This window comes from Pseudophryne corroboree, chromosome 4 (genome assembly GCF_028390025.1).
Source record: "Pseudophryne corroboree isolate aPseCor3 chromosome 4, aPseCor3.hap2, whole genome shotgun sequence".
Classification (NCBI taxonomy): domain Eukaryota; kingdom Metazoa; phylum Chordata; class Amphibia; order Anura; family Myobatrachidae; genus Pseudophryne; species Pseudophryne corroboree.
The window spans coordinates 258,181,355-258,206,105 of NC_086447.1; the positions used below are offsets into that span (position 1 = coordinate 258,181,355).

At 48.0% G+C, this 24,751-nt stretch overlaps 1 protein-coding gene across 3 annotated transcripts in view; it reads left to right on the top strand.

The window, feature by feature from the left end:
• SUCNR1 (succinate receptor 1) overlaps positions 1-24,751 on the top strand; it is a 114,021-nt gene that overhangs the window by 43,668 nt on the left and 45,602 nt on the right. The window contains exon 2 of one of the 3 annotated variants that reach the window (XR_010176477.1): positions 16,260-16,327. The exons of 1 other annotated variant lie outside the window; for it this stretch is intronic. The gene's annotated coding sequence lies outside the window, so the exon portion shown is untranslated. Of the gene's footprint in view, positions 1-15,681; positions 16,328-24,751 lie in introns of all 3 variants that reach the window. One more of the 3 variants, XR_010176476.1, reaches the window with a different exon arrangement.

Consider the following 24,751-nt stretch of genomic DNA (forward strand, 5'->3'; position numbering starts at 1 on the left):
AACATTTATTTGCTTTTCAAAGTCATCAATTTTTCTGCATGCCAGGTATAATTACTGTTATGTCAAAGCAAATTTATCCAGGTCTAAAAGTATATATCATACATGTTGGTAATTTGTCAATGTGAAAAACCATGCCTGAATACTAAGCTCAGCAGTTTATTCCAAAATGGTGGCTGTGGGGTAAATTGAGCCAGTTTAAAATTAAGAACGATGAAGTGAGTCAGGATTTCTCAAAAAAATCAGGGGAGCACTGGCAAAGACTAAAGCCAATTCTGCATTTAAGGAAAATTATGTGACATTTTTCCCATATAGGGGCAGATTTATCAAAGCTTCCCTGCAATATTTGTGGAAATGACAAACAGATGATGTACAGTATAAAAAAAATTCATTGTGGAGTAATAACTTTATTTGGTTGGTTTTATATTATTTTAAGTTACTGTACCTTAAAGAGAAAAAAACAAGACTATTTTGAAAAGGAAAAGGCTTTAGTCATTTTTATAGCCCTATGTCACAGATAATAAGAATTTACTCACCGGTAATTCTATTTCTCGTAGTCCGTAGTGGATGCTGGACTATTATTATTATTATTACATTTTATTTATAGGGCGCCACAAGTGTTTCGCAGCGCCGTACAAAGGACAGTACAGGGAGACAGAACTTAGCATAACAGTAAATAAATAACAAAAATGGAGTGCAGGTAACAAAGAGCATCACAAATCTCAAAACATAATACAGCTTAGATGTAAGTAGCGAAGGAGTAATCATTGTACTACTTGGGGCTGGCGGCCATAGATAGAGATGAGCCTTTACCAGCAGGAGAGAAAGCAGGTAAAGATGGTCGCTGAGTGAAATGTGTCAAGAAGAGGGTTTAGACAAGAGGAAAGAGGGCCCTGCTCTGAAGAGCTAACAATCTAGTGGGGAGGGGGAACAGACAGATGACATGAGGTGCAAGCAGGTAGAAGCCTGATGGTGGTATGCGAGCAAAGCAGAGATGTCCAAGGCATGGGGCAGGGGGATGGAGGAGCAGCCTAAGGACTAGGTTATGCATTGGAGGGGTACGCTTTGATGAATAGGTGGGTTTTCAATGCCCGTTTGAAGCTTTGCAAGGTCGGGGAGAGTCTAATGGAGCGGGGGAGCGCATTCCACTGAAGGGGTGCAGCACGGGCAAAATCCTGAACTCGTGCATGGGAAGCAGTGACCAAGGCAGAGGAGAGGCGACGGTCATCAGCCGACCGTAGTGGGCGGGAGGGAGTATGAAGGGAGAGGAGGTTGGAGATGTAGGGAGCAGTGGAATTAGAGATGGCCTTGTATGTGAGGGTGAGGAGTTTGAAGAGGATTCTGTAGGGGAATGGGAGCCAGTGTAGATTTTGTTGAAGGGGAGTGGCAGAAGTGGAGCGGCGGGAGAGGAAGATGAGCCTAGCTGCAGAGTTGAGGACAGATTGGAGGGGAGCGATGTGGGAGCAAGTGAGGCCAGTGAGGAGCACATTGCAGTAGTCAAGTCGTGAGATGACCAGTGAGTGGATGATAAGTTTAGTTGCACTCTGGGAGAGAAATGGCCTGATGCGAGCAATGTTGCGTAGCTGGAACCGACAAGATTGCGCCAGAGCTTGGATGTAGGGTGCAAAGGAGAGGGAGGAGTCAAGAGTGACGCCCAGGCAGCGGAGTTGGGGAACGGGGGAGATGATAGTGTTGTCAACAGTGATAGAGATGTTTGTAGGGGGTGTTGCTCTGGCTGGGGGAAAGATAATAAGTTCAGTTTTGTCCATGTTGAGCTTCAGAGAGCGCTCAGACATCCAGGAGGAGATGGCAGAGAGGCAGCTGGAGACCTGAGAGAGAACAGAGGGGCTCAGATCAGGAGAGGAGAGGTAGAGTGTGTGTCATCAGCATAGAGGTGGTATTGAAGGCCAAAGGAGTTAATGAGCGCACCCAGGGAAGAGGTGTAGACGAAGAACAGAAGGGGGCCTAGGACAGAACCCTGAGGGACACCAACAGGAAGGATGGAAGGGTGTGAGGTGGTTCCGGAGGCAGACACAGAGAAGGAGCGGTTAGTGAGGTATGAGGTAAACCAGTCAAGGACGGTGCTAGAGAGGCCAACATTTTGGAGTGTGCGGAGGAGGAGAGGGTGATCCACGGTGTCAAAGGCAGCAGAGAGGTCCAGAAGGATGAGCAAAGAGAAGTGGCCCTTGGATTTGGCCGAAAGCAGGTCACTGGTGACTTTCACCAGGGCAGTCTCGGTGGAGTGGAGTGGGCGAAAGCCAGATTGTAGTGGATCAAGGATGGAGTGGTCAGAGAGGTAGCTTGTGAGACGGCTGTAGACCAGTCGTTCAAGTAGTTTGGAGGCGAAAGGGAGAAGAGAGATGGGGCGGTAGCTAGTGAGTGATGAAGGGTCGAGGTTGGCTTTTTTGAGAATAGGGGACACCAGAGCATGTTTGAATGGTGAGGGAAAGATGCCAGTAGAGAGTGATAGGTTAAAGAGGTGAGCAAGGTGGGAGCATGCAGAGGGGGGGAGGGAGCGGAGAAGACGGGAGGGGAGGGGGTCCAAGTGGCAGGTTGTGGGGGGAGAGGATAAGATGAGGGAGTGGACTTCCTTGTCTGAGGTGGGACGGAAGCAGGACAGAGTGGGATAGATGGACGGGAGGGATGGTGGGAGCAGGGGGGCAGCAGAGGGGTGACGGGAGGAGATGTAATTTTGAATATCCTCAATTTTGGAGATGAAGATGGAGGCAAAGTCAGTGGGAGTGAGGGAAGAGGGGAGGGGAGGAGGAGGGGGGCGAAGGAGAGTGTTGAAAGTTTCAAAGAGTCGGCGTGGACTGGAGGACTGAGAAGAGATGAGTGTTTGGAAAAAGGATTGCTTGGCGAGAGAAAGAGCAGAGCTATAGGAAGAGAGGATAAACTTGAAATGGAGAAAGTCCGCCAGAGAGTGGGATCTCCTCCAGGAGCGTTCTGCAGACCGTGAACATTTTTGTAGGAATCGTGTGAGTTTGGTGTGCCAGGGTTGGGGTTTGGAGCGGCGGAGGGGGATAGATGAGAGGGGGGCCACAGAGTCAAGAGCAGCAGTAAGGGAAGAGTTATAGAAGGAGGCTGCCTGGTTGGGACAAGTCATAGTGGAAAGAGGAGAGAGGAAGGTCTCGAGGGAGGACATGATAGTGGGGTTGAGGGACCCGAGATTGCGTCTGGTGATGGTGGATCTGGGTGTGGAGCAGAGAGGGGAAGATGAGAGGGTGAAAGAAAGCAGATGGTGGTCAGAGAGAGGGAAGGGAGAGTTAGAGAAATTAGAGAGATCACATCGGTGGGTGAAGACAAGGTCGAGGGAGTGGCCGAGATTGTGAGTAGGGGTGGAGGACCATTGAGAAAGTTCAAAGGAGGTGGAAAGAGCAAGAAGGTTAGAGGAAGCTGCATTAGTGATATCGATAGGGATGTTAAAGTCACCGAGGATGATAGAGGGGAGGTCGGAGGAGAGAAAGTGGGGAAGCCAGGCAGCAAAGTTGTCAAGGAAAGGTGTACAGCGGCCAGGGGGGCGGTAGATCACTGCCACATGGAGGTGAATGGGGTAGAAGAGGCGGATAGTGTGGACCTCAAAGGTGGAGAAGGTGAGGGAGGGCTCAGGTGGGATGACCCGAAAGGTGCAGTTAGGAGAGAGAAGGATGCCCACGCCTCCACCCTGGCGGCCATCAGGTCTGACCGTGTGGGTGAAGGAGAGGCCTCCGTAGGAGAGGGCAGCAGGGGAGGTGGTGTCAGAGGAGGAGAGCCAGGTTTCAGTGATGGCGAGAAGGTTAAAAGAGTGGGAGATGAAGAGGTTGTGGATAGTTGGCAACTTGTTGCAGATTGATCTAGCATTCCAGAGTGCACAGGAGAAGGGAAGGGAGGGGACGGGGGAAATGGGGATCAGGTTGGCTTGGTTCTGAATGCGTGTGGGTAGTCTGGAAATTTGGGTGGCGGGTGATCTAGCAGTGAGGATTGGTATGGGACAGGATCGAGGAGCCATAATTCCTGCTCAGTAGTGTTGTTCTGAGGAATAGTATTGAATGGAGTGGCTGTAATAAAGAAATAATAATAAGAATAAGAAGGGGGATGTAGTCAAAGCAGAGACAGTGGAGACCAGTTTTTTTAGTAAATAATGGAGGGAATGGAAACACAGAGAATGTTACACAGTGGTTGAAGAGAGTATAAATGAGGAGCAGAAAGCAATGTGTGAGAGCAGTATGGCTGTTACTTAAGCAGACAGGGAGTTCAGTGTCCAGGCTGTGTGGATTGCAGGCGTTGGTGGTACTTGATTAGGTTACTCTCTGTAGGCTGTTGATTGCAGGTGTGGAAGATAGTCTGCTGTCCTTCTGTTCTTCTCCTGTTCATCTCCGATTATCTCCAAGGTCATATCGCCATACTTAACACTAATATACTTCACATCTAAGATGCTACACAGCCAGAGGCTTATACAGCCAGTCTGTACTGATTAAATAAAGATACAGTCTAGATTGCTAACAGCACCCACCCACTGAGACCCCACCCACAACAAAAGGTCAGCTACAGGTGTGAACAACAATAGAGCAGGACATCCCCCACTAGTACACAGTGAACTCCTACTATAGTAGTGGTTAGGAATAACTATGGGGGTAATTCTGAGTTGATCGCAGCAGGATCTTTGTTAGCAGTTGGGCAAAACCATGTGCACTGCAGGGGAGGCAGAAATAACATGTGCAGAGAGAGTTAGATTTGGGTGGGTTATATTGTTTCTGTGCAGGGTAAATACTGGCTGCTTTATTTTTACTCTGGAATTTAGATTGCAGATTGAACACACCCCACCCAAATCTAACTCTCTCTGCACATGTTATATCTGCCCCCCCTGTAGTGCACATGGTTTTGCCCAACTGCTAAAAAATTTCCTGCTGCGATCAACTTGGAATTACCCCCTATAAACAAAGACACAGGTTACCTATCACAATTCATAAGTAAGCATAGAACTTGCAGGGATGAGAGTCATGTAGGGGGAATAGACGGCTCCGCAGGAGACTGGGCACATCTAAAGAAAGATTTAGGTCTATCTGGTGTGCACTGGCTCCTCCCCCTATGACCCTCCTCCAAGCCTCAGTTAGGACACTGTGCCCGGAAGAGCTGACACAATAAGGAAGGATTTTGAATCCCGGGTAAGACTCATACCAGCCACACCAATCACACCATATAACTCGTGATAGGAACCCCGGTTAACAGTATGATAACAACGGAGCCTCTGAACAGATGGCTCGCAATAACAACCCGATTTGTGTAACAATAACTATTTACAAGTATTGCAGACAATCCGCACTTGGGATGGGCGCCCAGCATCCACTACGGACTACGAGAAATAGAATTACCGGTGAGTAAATTCTTATTTTCTCTGACGTCCTAGTGGATGCTGGGGACTCCGTAAGGACCATGGGGATTATACCAAAGCTCCCAAACGGGCGGGAGAGTGCGGACGACTCTGCAACACCGAATGAGAGAACTCCAGGTCCTCCTCAGCCAGGGTATCAAATTTGTAGAATTTTGCAAACGTGTTTGCCCCTGACCAAGTAGCAGCTTGGCAAAGTTGTAAAGCCGAGACCCCTCGGGCAGCCGCCCAAGATGAGCCCACCTTCCTTGTGGAATGGGCTTTTACAGATTTAGGCTGCGGTAGTCCCACCGCAGAATGCGCCAGCTGAATAGTGCTACAAATCCAGCGCGCGATAGTCTGCTTAGAAGCAGGAGCACCCAGTTTGTTGGGTGCATACAGGATAAACAGCGAGTCAGTTTTCCTGACTCCAGCCGTCCTGGAAACATAAATTTTCAGGGCCCTGACTACGTCCAGTAACGTGGAATCCTCCAAGTTCCTAGTAGCCGCAGGCACCACAATAGGCTGGTTCAAGTGAAACGCTGATACCACCTTCGGGAGAAACTGAGGACGAGTCCTCAACTCTGCCCTATCCATATGGAAAATCAGATAAGGGCTTTTATAGGACAAAGCCGCCAATTCTGACACACGCCTGGCCGAAGCCAGAGCCAACAGCATGACCACTTTCCACGTGAGATATTTCAAATCCACAGTCTTAAGTGGTTCAAACCAATGTGATTTCAGGAACTCCAAAACCACATTGAGATCCCAAGGTGCCACTGGGGGCACAAAAGGAGGCTGAATACGCAGAACTCCTTTGACAAAAGTCTGAACTTCAGGCAGTGAAGCCAGTTCTTTTTGGAAGAAAATCGACAGGGCCGAAATCTGGACCTTAATGGACCCCAATTTGAGGCCCAACGTCACCCCTGCTTGCAGGAAATGCAGGAATCGACCCAGTTGAAATTCCTCCGTTGGGGCCTTCCTGGCCTCACACCAAGCAACATATTTCCGCCAAATGCGGTGATAATGTTTTACGGTGACATCCTTCCTGGCATTGATCAGGGTAGGGATGACTTCCTCCGGAATTCCCTTTTCCTTCAGGATCCAGTGTTCAACCGCCATGCCGTCAAACGTAGCCGCGGTAAGTCTTGGAACAGACAGGGCCCCTGCTGCAGCAGGTCCTGTCAGAGCGGCAGAGGCCAAGGGTCCTCTGAAAGCATCTCTTGAAGTTCCGGGTACCAAGCTCTTCTTGGCCAATCCGGAACCACGAGTATAGTTTTCACTCCTCGCCTTCGTATTATTCTCAGTACCTTGGGAATGAAAGGCAGAGGAGAAAACACATAAACCGACTGGTACACCCACGGTGTTACTAGAGCGTCCACAGCGATCGCCTGAGGGTCCCTTGACCTGGCGCAATATCTTTTTAGCTTTTCGTTGAGGCGGGACGCCATCATGTCCACCTGTGGTCTTTCCCACCGGTTTACCAGCATTTGGAAGACTTCTGGATGAAGTCCCCATTCTCCCGGGTGGAGGTCGTGCCTACTGAGGAAGTCTGCTTCCCAGTTGTCCACTCCCGGAATGAACACTGCTGTCAGTGCTAACACATGATTTTCCGCCCATCGGAGAATCCTTGTGGCTTCTGCCATTGCCCTCCTGCTTCTTGTGCCGCCCTGTCTGTTTACATGGGCGACCGCCGTGATGTTGTCTGATTGGATCAGTACCGGCTGGTTCTGAAGCAGGGGCCTTGCTTGGCTTAGGGCATTGTAAATGGCCCTTAGCTCTAGAATATTTATGTGAAGCGAAATCTCCTGATTTGACCACAGTCCTTGGAAATTTCTTCCCTGTGTGACTGCGCCCCAGCCCCGAAGGCTGGCATCCGTGGTCACCAGGACCCAGTCCTGTATTCCGAATCTGCGGCCCTCTAATAGATGAGCCCTCTGCAGCCACCACAGCAGCGACACCCTGGTCCTTGCCGACAGGGTTATCCGCTGTTGCATCTGGAGATGGGACCCGGACCATTTGTCCAACAGGTCCCACTGGAAAGTCCTTGCGTGGAACCTTCCAAATGGAATCGCTTCGTATGAAGCTACCATTTTTCCCAGGACTCGTGTGCATTGATGTACCGACACCTGTCCCGGTTTTAGGAGGTCTCTGACTAGAGATGACAACACCTCGGCTTTTTCCACTGGAAGAAACACTTTTTTCTGGTCTGTGTCCAGAATCATTCCCAGGAACAGAAGACGTGTCGTCGGAACCAGCTGTGACTTTGGAATATTGAGAATCCAGCCGTGCTGTTGTAGCACTTCCCGAGAAAGTGCTACCCCCACTACCAACTGTTCCTTGGACCTCGCCTTTATCAGGAGATCGTCCAAGTACGGGATAATTAAAACTCCCTTCTTGCGAAGGAGTATCATCATTTCGGCCATTACCTTGGTAAAGACCCTCGGTGCCGTGGATAACCCGAACGGCAGCGTCTGGAACTGATAGTGACAGTCCTGTACCACAAATCTGAGCTACTCCTGGCGAGGAGGGTAAATGGGGACATGCAGGTACGCATCCTTGATGTCCAGGGAGACCATGTAATCCCCCTCGTCCAGGCTCGCAATAACCACCCTGAGCGATTCCATCTTGAACTTGAACCTTTTGATATAAGTGGTCAAGGATTTTAAATTTAAGATGGGTCTCACCGAACCGTCCGTTTTTCGGTACCACAAACATTGTGGAATAGTAACCCTTCCCTTGCTGAAGGAGGGGTACCTTGACAATCACTTGCTGTGAATACAGTTTTTGGATAGCCACCAACACTGCCTCCCTGGCAGAGGGAGTTGCTGGTAAGGCAGATTTTAGAAAACGGCGGGGGGGGGGGGGACGTCTCGAATTCCAGCCTGTACCCCTGAGATACTACTTGAAGGGCCCAGGGATCCACCTGTGAGAGAGCCCACTGTGTGCTGAAATTTCTGAGACGGGCCCCCACCGTACCCGGATCCGCCTGTGAAGCCCCAGCGTCATGCTGTGGACTTACCGGACGCGGAGGAGGACTTTTGCTCTTGGGAACTGGCTGTATGCTGCAGCTTTTTCCCTCTACCTTTGCCTCTCGGTAGAAAGGATGCGCCTCACGCCCTCTTGTGTTTATGGGGCCGAAAGGACTGTACTTGATAATACGGTGCCTTCTTTTGCTGTGGGGTAGCCTGTGGCAAAAATGTCGATTTCCCAGCCGTAGCTGTGGAAACGAGGTCTGAAAGACCATCCCCAAACAGTTCCACCCCCTTATAAGGCAAAACTTCCATGTGCCTTATTGAATCGGCATCACCTGACCACTGCCGAGTCCATAACCCCCTTCCGGCGGCAATGGACATTGCGCTTATTTTTGATGCCAGCCGGCAAATATCCCTCTGTGCATCACGCATGTATAAGACAGCGTCCTTTATATGCTCCACTGTCAGCAAAATAGTGTCCCTATCCAGGGTATCAATATTATCCGACAGGGAATCTGACCACGCAGCAGCAGCACTGCACATCCATGCTGATGCAATCGCTGGTCGCAATATAATGCCCGTGTGTGTATATATAGCTTTTAGGGTAGCCTCCTGCTTTCTATCAGCAGGATCCTTTAGGGCGGCCGTATCCGGAGACGGTAGTGCCACCTGTTTTGATAAACGTGTAAGCGCTTTATCTACCCTAGGGGACGTTTCCCAACGTGACCTATCCTCTGGCGGGAAAGGGTACGCTGCCAATAACCGTTTAGAAATTATCAATTTCTTATCGGGGGAAGTCCAGGCTTCCTCACACACCTCATTTAATTCCTCAGATGCAGGAAAAACTACTGGTAGTTTTTTCTCACCGAACATAATACCCTTTTTTGTGGTACCTGGGGTACTATCAGAAATGTGTAATACATTTTTCATTGCCTCAATCATGTAACTGGTGGACCTATCGGAGGGTACACTAGTCTCATTGTCGTCGACACTGGAGTCGGTATCCGTGTCAACATCTGTGTCTGCCATCTGAGGTAGCGGGCGTTTTAAAGCCCCTGATGACATTTGAGACGCTGGAACAGTCACAAGCTGAGTAGCCGGCTGCCCTATGTCGTCAAACCTTTTATGTAAGGAGCTGACACTGTCACGTAATTCCTTCCATAAGTCCATCCACACAGGTGTCGACCCCACAGGGGGTGACAACACATTTACAGGCATTTGCTCTGCCTCCACATCATTTTCCTCATCATACATGTCGACACAGCGGTACCGACACACAGCACACACACACAGGGAATGCTCTGACAGAGGACAGGACCCCACAAAGCCCTTTGGGGAGACAGAGGGAGAGTATGCCAGCACACACCAGAGCGCTATATACCACAGGGATATCACCTATAAAGAGTGTTTTCCCTTATAGCTGCATATATATATTATACTGCGCCTAAATTTGTGCCCCCCCTCTCTTTTTTACCCTTTCTGTAGTGCAGGACTGCAGGGGAGAGCCAGGGAGCGATCCTTCCAGCGGAGCTGTGAGGGAAAATGGCGCCAGTGTGCTGAGGGAGATGGCTCCGCCCCTTTTTTGGCGGGCTTTCTCCCGCTTTTTGTGTTATTCTGGCAGGGGTAATTTACACCTATATAGCCTCTGGGGCTATATATGGTGTCAGTTTTGCCAGCCAAGGTGTTAATATTGCTGCTCAGGGCGCCCCCCCCCCCCCCCAGCGCCCTGCACCCATCAGTGACCGAAGTGTGTGGTGTGCATGAGGAGCAATGGCGCACAGCTGCAGTGCTGTGCGCTACCTTGGAGAAGACAGAAGTCTTCAGCCGCCGATTTTCCGGACCTTCTTGCTTCTGGCTCTGTAAGGGGGATGGCGGCTCGGCTCCGGGAACGGACGACGAGGTCGGGTCCTGTGTGCGATCGCTCTGGAGCTAATGGTGTCCAGTAGCCTAAGAAGCCCAAGCTACCACCACTTAGGTAGGTTCCCTTCTTCTCCCCTTAGTCCCTCGCTGCAGTGAGCCTGTTGCCAGCAGGTCTCACTGTAAAATAAAAAACCTAAACTATACTTTCTTTCTAGGAGCTCAGGAGAGCCCCTAGTGTGCATCCAGCTCGGCCGGGCACAGAAATCTAACTGAGGCTTGGAGGAGGGTCATAGGGGGAGGAGCCAGTGCACACCAGATAGACCTAAATCTTTCTTTAGATGTGCCCAGTCTCCTGCGGAGCTGTCTATTCCCCATGGTCCTTACGGAGTCCCCAGCATCCACTAGGACGTCAGAGAAACATTCTTATCATTTTGATTGACAGAAGGAAGCCTGAAATAAAGGTAGATGGTTTTATTACTTCAGTCTCCTTTTTTCTTGCCTAGGGGACAAATTAAGTAAAAATTTCAGCGCAAAGAACTGCAGAACATCGTACTGATGCCAGAAGCAGGCTGAGCAGAGCATAATAAGTAGCACTGCAGGACATAACCAGGGCTGGTCCGACCATTACGCCGGGTACGCGGCTGAGTAAGATACCACAGTGAGGAGGGCGTCGGTCGGGCACAATGAAAACAAACAGCGCTGATGGCATTTGAAATGTGGGGCCAGCTGCAAGCCAATCGGACATCGTGCACCCTGCAGCCAATCAGGCAGGACCACCAGGACCACAAGCTCTGATTGGCTCGCGAGCAGGCACCACATTTAAAATGGTCGCACGCTGCTCTGGGGTACGCCTGGCTGCCCACCACTCTGCCCAGCTGTGTCCATATTGATTACACCTCGTTACCTGGTGCCCAACCTGACTGCTGCTGCCCCAGACCACTGCTGTACACACACGGAGCGGGGACCTGACGGGACCTGTCAGCCCTCCACTCACAGAACTGTAAGACTGCAGCTCATATGGACAACACCATCAGCCATGGCCCGCTGTACAAACATGGAGCGGGAACCCGTGCACCGGCAGCAACTGAAGGTACCTGTCAGCACTGCACTAACCACTCCAAGCCAGGAGTCGGATCCACAGGAGCGCACACCATCACCTGGGATCCCACGCTGTAGGACAGATAGGGACTTTTTACTATCTTCGTGCCTCTAATCTGCTCTCCCTATCTCTCCCTCTATGTGCCTCTCACCTGCTCTCTCCTTAACTGTCCCCATGTGTGCCTCATGCCTGCTCTCCCTATCACCCCCCCCCCCCCACCCCCATTTTTGACTCTCACTTACTCTCTCCTTATCTTTCCCCCTGCACTCACCACAGGAGCACACACCATCCTCAGGGATACTATAGGGTAATTATCTCTGACTCTGGGTGCACCACCAGGCCCTATAATCGCAACAGGAATTACACGTGTATAATTATGTTATTCTGGTACCACATTATCTTTGATAATTATTTTTTTATTATTATTTTTTTACTGGTGCGGAATCACATCTATCTTGTGAGATACTATAGGGTGGGACAGATAGGGACTTATTACTATCTCCCTACGTACCTCTAATCTGCTCTCTCTGCCCCTCACCTGCTCTCCCTATCTCCTCCCGTGTGATTTTCACTTGTTCTCCCTATCTCTCCTTGTGTGCCTCTCACCTGCTCTCTCCTTATCTCTCCTTGTGCCCCTCACCTGCTCTCCCTATCTCTCCCCCTGTGTGCCCCTCACCTGCTCTCCCTATCTCCTCCCGTGTGATTTTCACTTGTTCTCCCTATCTCTCCTTGTGTGCCTCTCACCTGCTCTCTCCTTATCTCTCCTTGTGCCCCTCACCTGCTCTCCCTATCTCTCCCCCTGTGTGCCCCTCACCTGCTCTCCCTATCTCCTCCCGTGTGATTTTCACTTGTTCTCCCTATCTCTCCTTGTGTGCCTCTCACCTGCTCTCTCCTTATCTCTCCTTGTGCCCCTCACCTGCTCTCCCTATCTCTCCCCCTGTGTGCCCCTCACCTGCTCTCCCTATCTCCTCCCGTGTGATTTTCACTTGTTCTCCTTATCTCTCCTTGAGCCCCTCACCTGCTCTTTCTATATCTCCCCCTGTTTGCCTCCCACCTGCTCTCCCTATCTCTCCAACTGTGTGCCTCTCACCTGCTCTCTCCTTATCTCTCTCCCTGTGTGCCTCTCACCTGCTCTCCCTATCTCTCCCCCTGTGTGCCGCTCACCTGCTCTCTCCTTATCTCTCCCCCTGTGTGCCCCTCACCTGCTCTCCCTATCTCTCCCCCTGTGTGCCGCTCACCTGCTCTCTCCTTATCTCTCCCCCTGTGTGCCCCTCACCTGCTCTCCCTATCTCTCCCCCTGTGTGCCGCTCACCTGCTCTCTCCTTATCTCTCCCCCTGTGTGCCCCTCACCTGCTCTCCCTATCTCTCCCCCTGTGTGCCGCTCACCTGCTCTCTCCTTATCTCTCCCCCTGTGTGCCCCTCACCTGCTCTCCCTATCTCTCCCCCTGTGTGCCGCTCACCTGCTCTCTCCTTATCTCTCCCCTGTGTGCCCCTCACCTGCTCTCGCTATCTCTCCCCCTGTGTGCACCTCACCTGCTCTCGCTATCTCTCCCTCTATGTGCCCCTCACCTGCTCTCGCTATCTCTCCCTCTGTGTGCCTCTCACCTGCTCTCTCCTTATCTCTCCCCCTGTGTGCCCCTCACCTGCTCTCCCTATCTCTCCCCCTGTGTGCCGCTCACCTGCTCTCTCCTTATCTCTCCCCCTGTGTGCCCCTCACCTGCTCTCGCTATCTCTCCCCCTGTGTGCACCTCACCTGCTCTCGCTATCTCTCCCCCTGTGTGCACCTCACCTGCTCTCGCTATCTCTCCCTCTGTGTGCCTCTCACCTGCTCTCTCCTTATCTCTTCCAGTGTGCCCTCACCTGCTCTTTCTATATCTCCCCCTGTGTGCCTCTCACCTGCTCTTCCTATCTCTCCCCCTGTGTGCCTCTCACCTGCTCTCTCCTAATATCTACCCCTGTGTGCCTCTCACCTGCTCCTCCTATCTCTCCCCCTGTGTGCCTCTCACCTGCTCTCTCCTTATCTCCCCCCATGTGCCTCTCACCTGCTCTCTCTATCTCTCCCCCTGTGTGCCTCTCACCTGCTCTTCCTATCTCTCCTCCTGTTTGCTTCTTACCTGCTCTCTCCTTATCTCTCCCCGTGTGCCTCTCACCTGCTTTCCCTATTTCTCCCCTGCTTTCTCCTTATCTCTCCCCCATGTGCCTCTCACCTGCTCTCTCTATCTCTCCTCCTGTGTGCCTCTCACCTGCTCTTTTCTTATCTCTCCCCCTGTGTGCCTCTCACCTGCTCTCTCCTTATCTCTCCCCGTGTGCCTCTCACCTGCTCTCTCCTTATCTCCCCCCATGTGCCTCTCACCTGCTCTCTCTATCTCTCCCCCTGTGTGCCTCTCACCTGCTCTTCCTATCTCTCCTCCTGTGTGCCTCTCAGGTGCTCTCTCCTTATCTCTACCCGTGTGCCTCTCACCTGCTCTCTCCTTCTTAGGTGCTCTCTCCTCATCTCTCCCCCTGTGTGCCAAATACATGCTTTCGCTACTATTTCTCCCCTGCTTTTTCCTTATCTCTCCCCCTGTGTGCCTCTCACGTGCTCTCCTTATCACTTCCCCTGTGTGCCTCTCACCTCCTCTTCCTATCTCTCCTCCTGTGTGCCTCTCACCTGCCCTTCCTATCTCTCCTCCTGTGTACCTCTCACCTGCTCTCTCCCTATCTCTTTCCCTGTGGGGTATGATATTACTGTGTGTGATGTGTTGTATGGGGGAGATGAAATTACTGTGTGTAAAGTATTATATAGGGTTTATGAGGTGCATGAGATGATATTTTTATAATGGGAGTAGAGGCTACCAGTGCAGCATAGTTTACCACCTACTGCATGCTTCTGCCCCCGGTTCCCACTATAACAGTGCAGGCCCTGGGACTGGAACTCCTTCCACTGCTGATCCTACAGCTGGCTGCTAGCTACATTACCTCACCTACTCTCTCCCTGTCACCCCTGCCTCCCCTGTCACCCACTATCTTCCTGTTAACCCTGCCTTCACAGTTACCCCCTTTCTCCCTGTCACTCTTGCCTCCCCAGTCACCCACTATCTCCCTGCCTCCCCAGTCACCCACTATCTCCCTGTGACCACTGCCGCCCCAGTCATCCATATCTCCCCATCACCCACTATCTCCCTATCACCCACTATTTCCTTGTCACCCCTGCCTCCCCAGTCACCCACTATCTCCATTTCATCCACTTTCTCTCACTCACTATCTCACTGTACCCTTGGGGGTACTATTGTGTGGCCAAGCCCCTTCCTTGTGAGACCACACCCCTGTTCATGGCATGCCTTCTGCGTGCATTGCGCATGCACAAAGTTTAAATTGCGATACAATTTAGTGAAATGCGATCGCCATTTGATTGACAGGTAGTGACCGTTTGTGGGTGTTAACATGGCATTTGTGAGGAGTGGTTGTAAAAATGCAGGCGGATCATGGGTGTTTTTGGGGCGTGTATATGACGTTAGTTGCAATGGATTGCGACTAAAAAAACATGGCGCCACTGTGATTGCATTCTCATTATTCTGAGTAGACCTGGGTCAACCGCATTTGTCGATGATACTCGATTTTATACGAAATTTTGCGATTGCATCAGTGGGCATCTATTAAATTACTAGGCAGCTCATCACATGCTATTTTTAGCAGAAGCAGGATTGAGAAAATAGCAGTTTATTTCTCAGTAGTGATCCAAGCTGAATGAGGTCCTTAGTCCAGGGCCTGGGGTAAGACACACAGTATAAAATTTGTTTTGATCCTGCGGCAGAAGACTAGGATGGGCCTAATTCAAGACTGATTTCAAAACAACATTTTCCTCTAATGGGCAAAACCATGTGCACTGCAGGGGGGCAGATATAACATGTGCAGAGAGAGTTAGATTTGGGTGGGGTGTGTTCAAACTGAATTCTAAATTGCAGTGTAAAAATAAAGCAGCCAGTATTTACCCTGCACATAAGCAATATAACCCACCCATATCTGACTCTCTCTGCACATATTATATCTGCTCCCCCCCTGCAGTGCACATGTTTTTGCCCATTAGAGGAAAATGTTGTTTTACAATCAACCTTGAATTAGATCCATTATGCAGGGTGATTCAAAAGTAGCAGTACACCCTTTTGTTTAAAAAAACTGTGCAGGAAATGGGAAAACTGAATACTCCAGTAAGGTATGGGTGAGGTGGGCTATCTTTTAGGATATGTACTGAACATGGGCGCCATCTTGAAATTGGCAATCTTGAATCTAAATCAGTTTTTTTCAAATGGAAAGGGGGTTGTGTAACATGTCAAACAACTCAGAATTTGCTGAAAATATTATTGCTGCAAACAGATTTGAAATAGCAGTTACGGTTCAAGAGTTACAACACTTTTTTGTTGCAGGTAACTGAAGATGGCTTTGACAAAAGAGGAGAGAATTTAGGTCATTTTGATGTCTGAAGAATGACGTTTCCAAGTCATAGCTGCAAATTTTTGGATGGTTCCATCCAGTGTGGATTCTGATCACTCCAGTACCTGTGGTTGTGATGGTTAATTTCACCACTGACGTTTGCCTCATCACTTAACAAGATGCCTTGTGCAAAAGAGGGATCCTGTTGATTTTGCTCTAAGGCACACGTGCAAAACTGCAAACATGTCTTTTTTTCAACCATAACTGCTATTTCAAATCCGTTTGCAGCAATAAACTTTTCAGCAAATTCTGATGTTGTTTGACATGTTACATGACCCCCTTTCCATTTGAAAAAACTGACTTATATTCAAGATGGATGATATCAAGATGGCGCCCATGTTCGGTTCATACCCTAAAATATAGCCCACCTCATCCATATCATACCGGAGTATTCAGTTTTCCCATTTCCTGCACAATTTTTGGTGTACTTTTGAATCACCCTGTATATATCAGATTGAGGTTAGTTAGGAAGTAGCCTCAATAGGAGCATAATTCTGTCTCATCCCTATAGATTAACCATCGTGAGACGACACTGCAACTTTAGAAGACATCCAGCCCTGTGTATGTTCCCATGGGAAGGTAATTTCTGTTTAACCCTACAGATATCCGTATACTGTAAGACAACACATAATACAAAACCACAACACAAGAAGGGGCATGGAAGCCATGATGACAGTGGCAGATTAACAACAGGGCAACTGGGGAGGAGGGAGTGTCAACCAGGGGTCCCCACGTAAAAGGGTTTATACAGTAGTGTTACAAAGCATCCATTATCAGAGCTACAATAATTGAAACCTATCAAAATTCCACACAAAAAAAGATTTCAGACGTCACTAACGAAATGCACAACACAGAAAATACATTTTAGTTTATATCTGGAGTTGCGTCTCATCGCTTGATGTATACATTCCCTGCTCTCAGCTCCCACTGCCTCCAATGAGGGATAATATGCTTGTGATAAATAAAAATAACACCCTGGGCCAGTTTGCCAAACCTGCCTCCCTCAGCTTCATCCTACTACTGACTGTGGAACCAAGAGACTATGGATCATGGAAGTAGGGAAAAAATATACAATGTCCAAAGCAGAGGAACAGCACCACCCTCCACAGACAGGCAGACAGTCATGGAGACAGGAAGATAGACGTTGGCAGCAATAGATGCTGAGAGGATGACAGGTCATGCGCGGACCATGGTGAGCCAGCAAACAGTCCTTGGGGAGCTAAACAATAGCCGCACACAGTAGAAACCCAGCTAGGCAACAGTTGGAAAACCACGGTGCATGAGACCAGAGTCTGGGAGTTAGGCAACACACTGCAGGGCAGGGGCAAACCAATAGGGAAGCACCATCCAGTCACCCAGGGCTACCTGTGAGGGATGGATAAATAAATAGATGTTGGAGAAAGAGGGTGGAGGGGGAAAGAGAGATAGAGGAAAGAAGAGGGCACAACAGCTAGCAATCCCTGTAGGTCCAAAATAGTAGTGTGTGCGTGCGTGTGTGTGTGTCTGTACTGTATATACAGGTGTGTGTGTGTGTGTGTGTGTGTGTGTGTGTGTGTGTGTGTGTGTGTGTGTGTGTGTGTGTGTATGTATAAATTATAAATATATCTAGATATAAATAAATATATCTATATATATCTAATGAAGCAAGGTAAGCAGGCGGCACTCATCAGACTGAATAAACGTGGTTACTTTATTGGCTGAAGGCCGACATGTTTCGGAGATAGCTTCTCCGTCCTCAGGGCCAGACAAAAAAGATTCTATAAATAGATAGATAGATAGATAGATAGATAGATAGATAGATAGATAGATAGATAAATAGATAGATAGATAGATAGATAGATAGATAGGATGCGGTTATAATACTGCTAGTCAGGAAGGATTCCGGATGTCACAATGCCAACACCGGAATCCCGACTAGCGGTTAAATACCGGCACTGGAATCCAGGTGCCACAGGCTTTTCTCCCTCTATGGTTGTCCGCGACAGGGACACTGATAGAATAGAAGAATATAACCTGTGGCGAGTGCAACGATCCCCCTGTCAGTACATATATATATATATATATATATATATAAATATATATATATACACACACACACAGGGAAAAAAACCTTTATCACGTGCTTCAGAAAGACAGCAGCACCTCACAGTAGAACCCCTGTTAGTGGGAACAGCAAATTTGTAGAAGAAAAATGAAACCAGAGGGTGCTAATGATGTCATAAGCAATTGTCCAAAACCAAGTTAATAACTGGCTATAGAAGAATATCCAATTTGTTCAGTGACATATTCTTATAGGTCTTGATTGGATCCCCGACCCGGGGTGGTGAATTTTTGCTCAACCAAATGTTTCTCCTGCAAAAATACCCTAACACCAAAGACTATACACCCTAAAACGTGGCCAAAGGCCTCAGATTAATAAAACATTTGCTGTTTATTTGAACATCTAATATAAAATATGCAATAAGAATGAACTTTTACATTCAATACAAGGTGCTTTAAGAAAACCAAGGTTACACCAGGGCAGATATACAGGTTTGTGCCACCAACCACCGCGGATTGTGAGTTCAGTGGTGGGGACTCCCAAAATACAATCAGGGTATCCTAATTACCTTGAAAACCCTATGCATTTCGTCTTATGACATGACTTCCTCAGGGCTAAAATCTTTTTAAGAAGCAAATTAGAAGTGTGTTATAAAATTTCATTAACATACTTGTATGATGGAGAGTATACTAATTCAAAGAAGATACATACCAAAATATACAACAAGGTGGATACATATGATTCCCACCTGAAGGATTATGATTAGGCAAACTGGATATTGACCTAAGAGGAAACATATAGGGCCATTACCATTATAAATTATTTCGGTATTCTCCCATAGATTTTATAGTATTGATGCTACGTACCAGAATGAAGTACAATAAAGTTGATTAGCTCCACTGGTCAAAATGAACCAAATGTCAAGAGCAAAAGGGATTCTAAAAGATATATATTTCTCTAAAAATATTTCTGTAACAATACTGACCTCATACTTTCAAATCAGAAATTTCCTTTATACATACCCAAAATAATTTTGTCCTTTGCACAGAGATGGTAATTCACAACCACTGGTCAGACACTTCTTAGGGGATCAGGAGACATCTACAGATAAACATTATTCTTATCATTAAATTCATAACAATACATCATCCTTTAGAATGTTACATTCAATTCATAATATCATACATAGATCACACACAATGAGGACTTGGTTCAGGATTTCCCTAAACAGTACTTACATAAAAGTGTATTATTATTATTATTATTATTACATTTTATTTATAAGGCGCCACATGTGTTTCGCAGCGCCGTACAAAGGACAGTACAGGGAGACAAAACATAGCATTACAGTAAATAAATAACAGAAATAGAGTACAGGTAACAGAGCACAACACATTCTGAAGACATAATACAGCTAAGATGTAAGTATTGAGGAAGTGATCATTGTACTACTAGGGGCTGGTGGCCATAGATGGAGATGAGCCTTTACTAGCAGGGTAAAGATGGTCGTTGAGTAGGGGAGAGCTGTGAGTGAAATGTGTCGAGACGAGGGCTTAGATAACAAGAGGAAAGAGGGCCCTGCTCTGAAGAGCTAACAATCTAGTGGGGAGCGCCGACAGACAGATGATAAGAGGTGCAGGCAAGCGGGAGGTAGCCTGATGACAGTATGCAAGTAAACCTGAGCTGTTCACGGCATGAGGCAGGGGGGTGGAGGCACGGCTTCAGAACTGGGTTATGCATCGGGAGAGTATGCTTTGATGAATAGGTGGGTATTTAGTGCATGTTTGAAGCTTTGCAAGGTCGGGGAGAGTCTAATAAAGCGGGGGAGTGCGTTCCACTGAAGGGGTGCCGCACGGGCATAGTCCTGAACACGAGTATGGGAAGCAGTGACCAGGGCGGTGGAGAGGCGACGGTCATTGGTTGACCGTAGGGGGTGGGAGGGAGTATGAAGGGAGAGGAGGTTGGGGATGTAGGGAGCAGTGGAATTAGAGATGGCCTTGTATGTGAGGGTGAGGAGTTTGAAGAGGATTCTGTAGGGGAATGGGAGCCAGTGTAGATTTTGTCGAAGGGGAGTGGCAGATGTGGTGCGGAGGGAGAGGAAGATAAGCCTAACTGCGGAGTTCAGGACAGATTGAAGGGGAGCAAGATGGGAGCAAGTGAGGCCAGTGAGGAGAACATTGCAGTAGTCAAGTCGTGAGATGACCAGTGAGTGGATGATGAGTTTAGTTGTACTCTGGGAGATATATGGCCTGATACGAGCAATGTTACGTAGCTGTAAACGACAGGATTTTGCCAGAGCTTGGATGTGGGGTGCAAAGGAGAGGGAGGAGTCAAGAGTGACGCCCAAGCAGCGGAGTTGGGGAATGGGGGAGATGGTGGTGTTGTCAACAATGATAGAGATATTGGTTGGGGGTATTGCTCTGGATGGGGGGAAGATGATGAGTTCAATTTTGTCCATGTTGAGCTTCAGAGAGCGCTCAGACATCCAGGAGGAGATTGTGGAGAGGCAGCTAGAAACCTGAGAGAGGACAGAGGGGGACAGATCAGGAGAGGAGAGGTAGAGTTGTGTGTCATCAGCATAGAGGTGGTTTTGAAGGCCAAAGGAGTTAATGAGCGCACCCAGGGAAGAGGTGTACAGGGAGAACAGAAGGGATTCGAGGACAGAACCCTGAGGGACACCAACAGGAAGGATGGAAGGGTGTGAGGTGGTGCTGGAGGCAGACACAGAGAAGGAGCGGTTAGTGAGGTAAGAAGAAAACCAGTCAAGGGCAGTACTAGAGAGGCCAGCGTTTTGGAGTGTGCGGAGGAGGAGAGGATGATCTATGGTGTCAAAGGCAGCAGAGAGGTCCAGAAGGATGAGCAGAGAGAAGTGGCCCCTGGATTTGGCCAAAAGCAGGTCATTGGTGACTTTCACCAGGGTAGTCTCAGTTGAGTGGAGTGGGCGAAAGCCAGATTGTAGTGGATCGAGGATGGAGTTGTCAGAGAGGTAGCTTGTGAGATGGCTGTAAACCAGTCGTTCAAGTAATTTGGAGGCAAAGGGAGAAGAGAGATGGGGCGGTAGTTAGTGGGTGATGAGGGGTCGAGGTTGGGTTTTTTGAGAATAGGTGAGACCAGAGCATGTTTGAATGGCGAGGGGAAGATGCCAGTAGAGAGGGACAGGTTAAAGAGGTGAGCAAGGTGGGAGCAGGCAGTGGGGGAGAGGGAGCGTAGAAGACGGGAGGGAAGGGGGTCCAGGGGGCAGGTGTATTTGTCTCTAATGGTCCTATCACTCCAGTGTCAGCAGTAGGAATGATGGTGAGCTGTCCTTCCCAGATATTTATAGAGGACTAGTTACGACATCACTTCCTGTATGAAAATGTGGTGATTGTGTCCAACTACTACTTTGTAACTTTGTATTGGTCACTAGGGTAAATGATCTTATTGAAATTAATCCCTCTAACCTACTTAATAAGTGGTATGAAACATCATTAAAGAGAAACCTCCATTGTCTCAAACTATTAATGGGGTGACCGCCGATCACCTACCTCCGTTTATACCGTGGAACGCACTTCCACGTTCCACTTTCAGTAATACATCTGTGTTACCAGGCAGCGTGTGGATAAGCCACACGTTGCTCTAAGTCCGGAGTCGATGTGGAACGCACACTGCACTCCACCCGACGCCGCCCTCCGTCCAGCGTTGCCGTGGAACGCACGCTGCGCTCCACCCGATGCTGTCTCTGAATTTCTTGTTAGGCTTCTACGTGGGTGTGTAGCAGTTTTGGATCCAGATCTCCTTCATATTTTGGATCTGGATTTGTTTTGCCAAAAAAAACCTTGCGGGTTTTGGTTTTGGATCTGTATTTTTTTTTTTAATCATCAAAACGGCCACAATAACAGAATTTGACAGTGTTTTTAATTCTACAGTATTATTAACCACAATAACATTCATTTCCACTCATTCCCAGACTATTCTGGATACCTCACAGCTCCCAATATTGTTTTTATCCAGTTTAGGCCAAAAGGTTTCACCGAGGTAGCTGGATGGAGCAGCAGTAGTCCTTGGATGTATATACTGGGAGGACAACATATAAAAAAAAATGTATTTAAAAAATGATGCATCTTGGCAAGGCTCAAAATTTCAGTTCACAAAAAGATGATTAAGGCAAAGAAGAATAAATAAGACACTATTTTAGATTTAATTTATTTTAATTTCAATTTATTTTAATTTAATTGCTTTGATTGGGCCTTTGTTTCTGGGTCATAAAGGAATACCCAGGTCTCATCTCCTGTAATTACATTTTCCAAAAATATCTCAGGGTTGGCTTCAAAGTTGGTCAAAAGGTAATTGCACACTTCCACCCTCTGGGCTTTATGATCACTGGTTAATTGCCTTGGAACCCATTAAGCATAAACTTTACGATATCCCAAATCATTGATTAATGTTTCTACATTGCCATGATTACATTGAACTTCATAAGTTCATCACTGATATCTCTGATGGTCACACAATGGTCTTTTTTAATCATGGCATCAACTTTGTGTCGGTTCTCTGCTGTCACTACAGTTGATGGTCTGCCACCACGAGGTTTGTCGCACATGGACGATTCTCCCAATTGAAAGTACTTCATCCACCTACTGACACTGCTATAGTCAATTGTACGCTCACCATACACTTTTTTCAGTCTTCTGTGGGGTTTTGTAGCACTGCAGCCTTCTTTTTCCAGAAATTCAATGACGGCTCTTTGTTGCATCTTAGATTCAGGGGCAAACGCAGGATTTGTGAGGGGGTGGGGGGTTCCTGTGTGTGTGTGTGTGTGTGTGTGTGTGTGTGTGTGTGTGTGTGTGTGTGTGTGTGTGTGTGTGTGTGTGTGTATATATATATATATATATATAATGTCGGAAATAAGGCGGCAGGCACTCATCAGCAGGCTTGTAATCTTTATAAAACGTTGTCATTTATTGCGGTCCGCAAAATAACAAGCCTGCTGAGTGCCGCCTTATCTCCAACATTGTATTTGGCAACGTATGCTATAGGAAGGCACTGCAGCAAGTAAATAAGGTATCCAAACAAGTGCCGGGCTATTTCTTCCAATATTTATTTATTTATTTATTTATTAACAGTTTCTTATATAGCACAGCAAATTCCGTTGCGCTTTACAATTGGAAATAACAATGATATAACAAACTAGGTCCTAACAAACAGTCAGAGGTAGGAAGGCCCTGCTCGCAAGCTTACAATCTATAGGGAAATAGGCATGTATACACAAGGAAAGGTGCTATCTATTGCATAGTTGTCCGCCAAAGGTTCTTGGTGGGCTGTATGATATGGTCCTACAGCAATGATGAACCGGGTTTGAGAGGAAGGGAAAGTGAAGAATGAGAAGACATGTGAGGATATGTGTGGACTGTACAGAGTGGATGTAATTTGATAGGAAGGTTTATGAAAGCTATGTGGGCGGTTCTGGAATTTGATATGCTTGCCTAAAGAGGTGAGTTTTCAGGGAACGCTTGAAGGTTTGGAGACTAGAGGAGACTCTTATTGTGTGTGGTAGGGCATTACACAGAGTGGGTGCAGCCCGATGAAAGTCCTGCAATCGTGAGTGGGAGCAAGTAATGAGTGTGGATGAGAGACGCAGGTCTTGTGAAGAGCGAAGAAGTCGGGTTGGGAGATATTTTGAGATAAGCGAAGTGATGTACGTTGGTGTAGTTTGGTTAAGGGCCTTGTGTGTGAGTAAAAGTTTTTTATATTGAATACAGTAGAATACAGGTAACCAATGGAGGGACTGACAGAGTGCATCTGCAGACGATGAACGTCTAGTGAGGAAGATTAGCCTCACCGCTGCATTCAGAATGGATTGTAGTGGTGAGAGTCTCGTTTTGGGAAGACCAGTTAGGAGACTATTGCAATAATCAATGCGGGAGATAATGCGAGCGTGGATTAGAGTTTTAGCAGTGTCTTGTGTAAGGTATGGTCGTATTTTGGATATGTTTTTTAGATGCATGTAACATGATCTTGAGACAGATTGAATGTGGGGAACAAAGGACAGATCAGAGTCAAGGATGACACCTAGGCAGCGAGCTTGTGGGGTAGGGTAGATAGTAGAGATGTGCACTTGAAATTTTTCGGGTTTTGTGTTTTGGTTTTGGGTTCGGTTCCGCGGCCGTGTTTTGGGTTCGACCGCGTTTTGGCAAAACCTCACCGAATTTTTTTTGTCGGATTCGGGTGTGTTTTGGATTCGGGTGTTTTTTTTAAAAAAACACTAAAAAACAGCTTAAATCATAGAATTTGGGGGGCATTTTGATCCCAAAGTATTATTAACCTCAAAAACCATAATTTACACTCATTTTCAGTCTATTCTGAATACCTCACACCTCACAATATTATTTTTAGTCCTAAAATTTGCACCTAGGTCGCTGGATGACTAAGCTAAGCGACCCTAGTGGCCGACACAAACACCGGGCCCATCTAGGAGTGGCACTGCAGTGTCACGCAGGATGTCCCTTCCAAAAAACACTCCCCAAACAGCACATGACGCAAAGAAAAAAAGAGGCGCAATGAGGTAGCTGTGTGAGTAAGATAAGCGACCCTAGTGGCCGACACAAACACCGGGCCCATCTAGGAGTGGCACTGCAGTGTCACGCAGGATGGCCCTTCCAAAAAACCCTCCCCAAACAGCACATGACGCAAAGAAAAAAAGAGGCGCAATGAGGTAGCTGTGTGAGTAAGATAAGCGACCCTAGTGGCCGACACAAACACCGGGCCCATCTAGGAGTGGCACTGCAGAGTCACGCAGGATGGCCCTTCCAAAAAACCCTCCCCAAACAGCACATGACGCAAAGAAAAAAAGAGGCGCAATGAGGTAGCTGTGTGAGTAAGATAAGCGACCCTAGTGGCCGACACAAACACCGGGCCCATCTAGGAGTGGCACTGCAGTGTCACGCAGGATGGCCCTTCCAAAAAACCCTCCCCAAACAGCACAT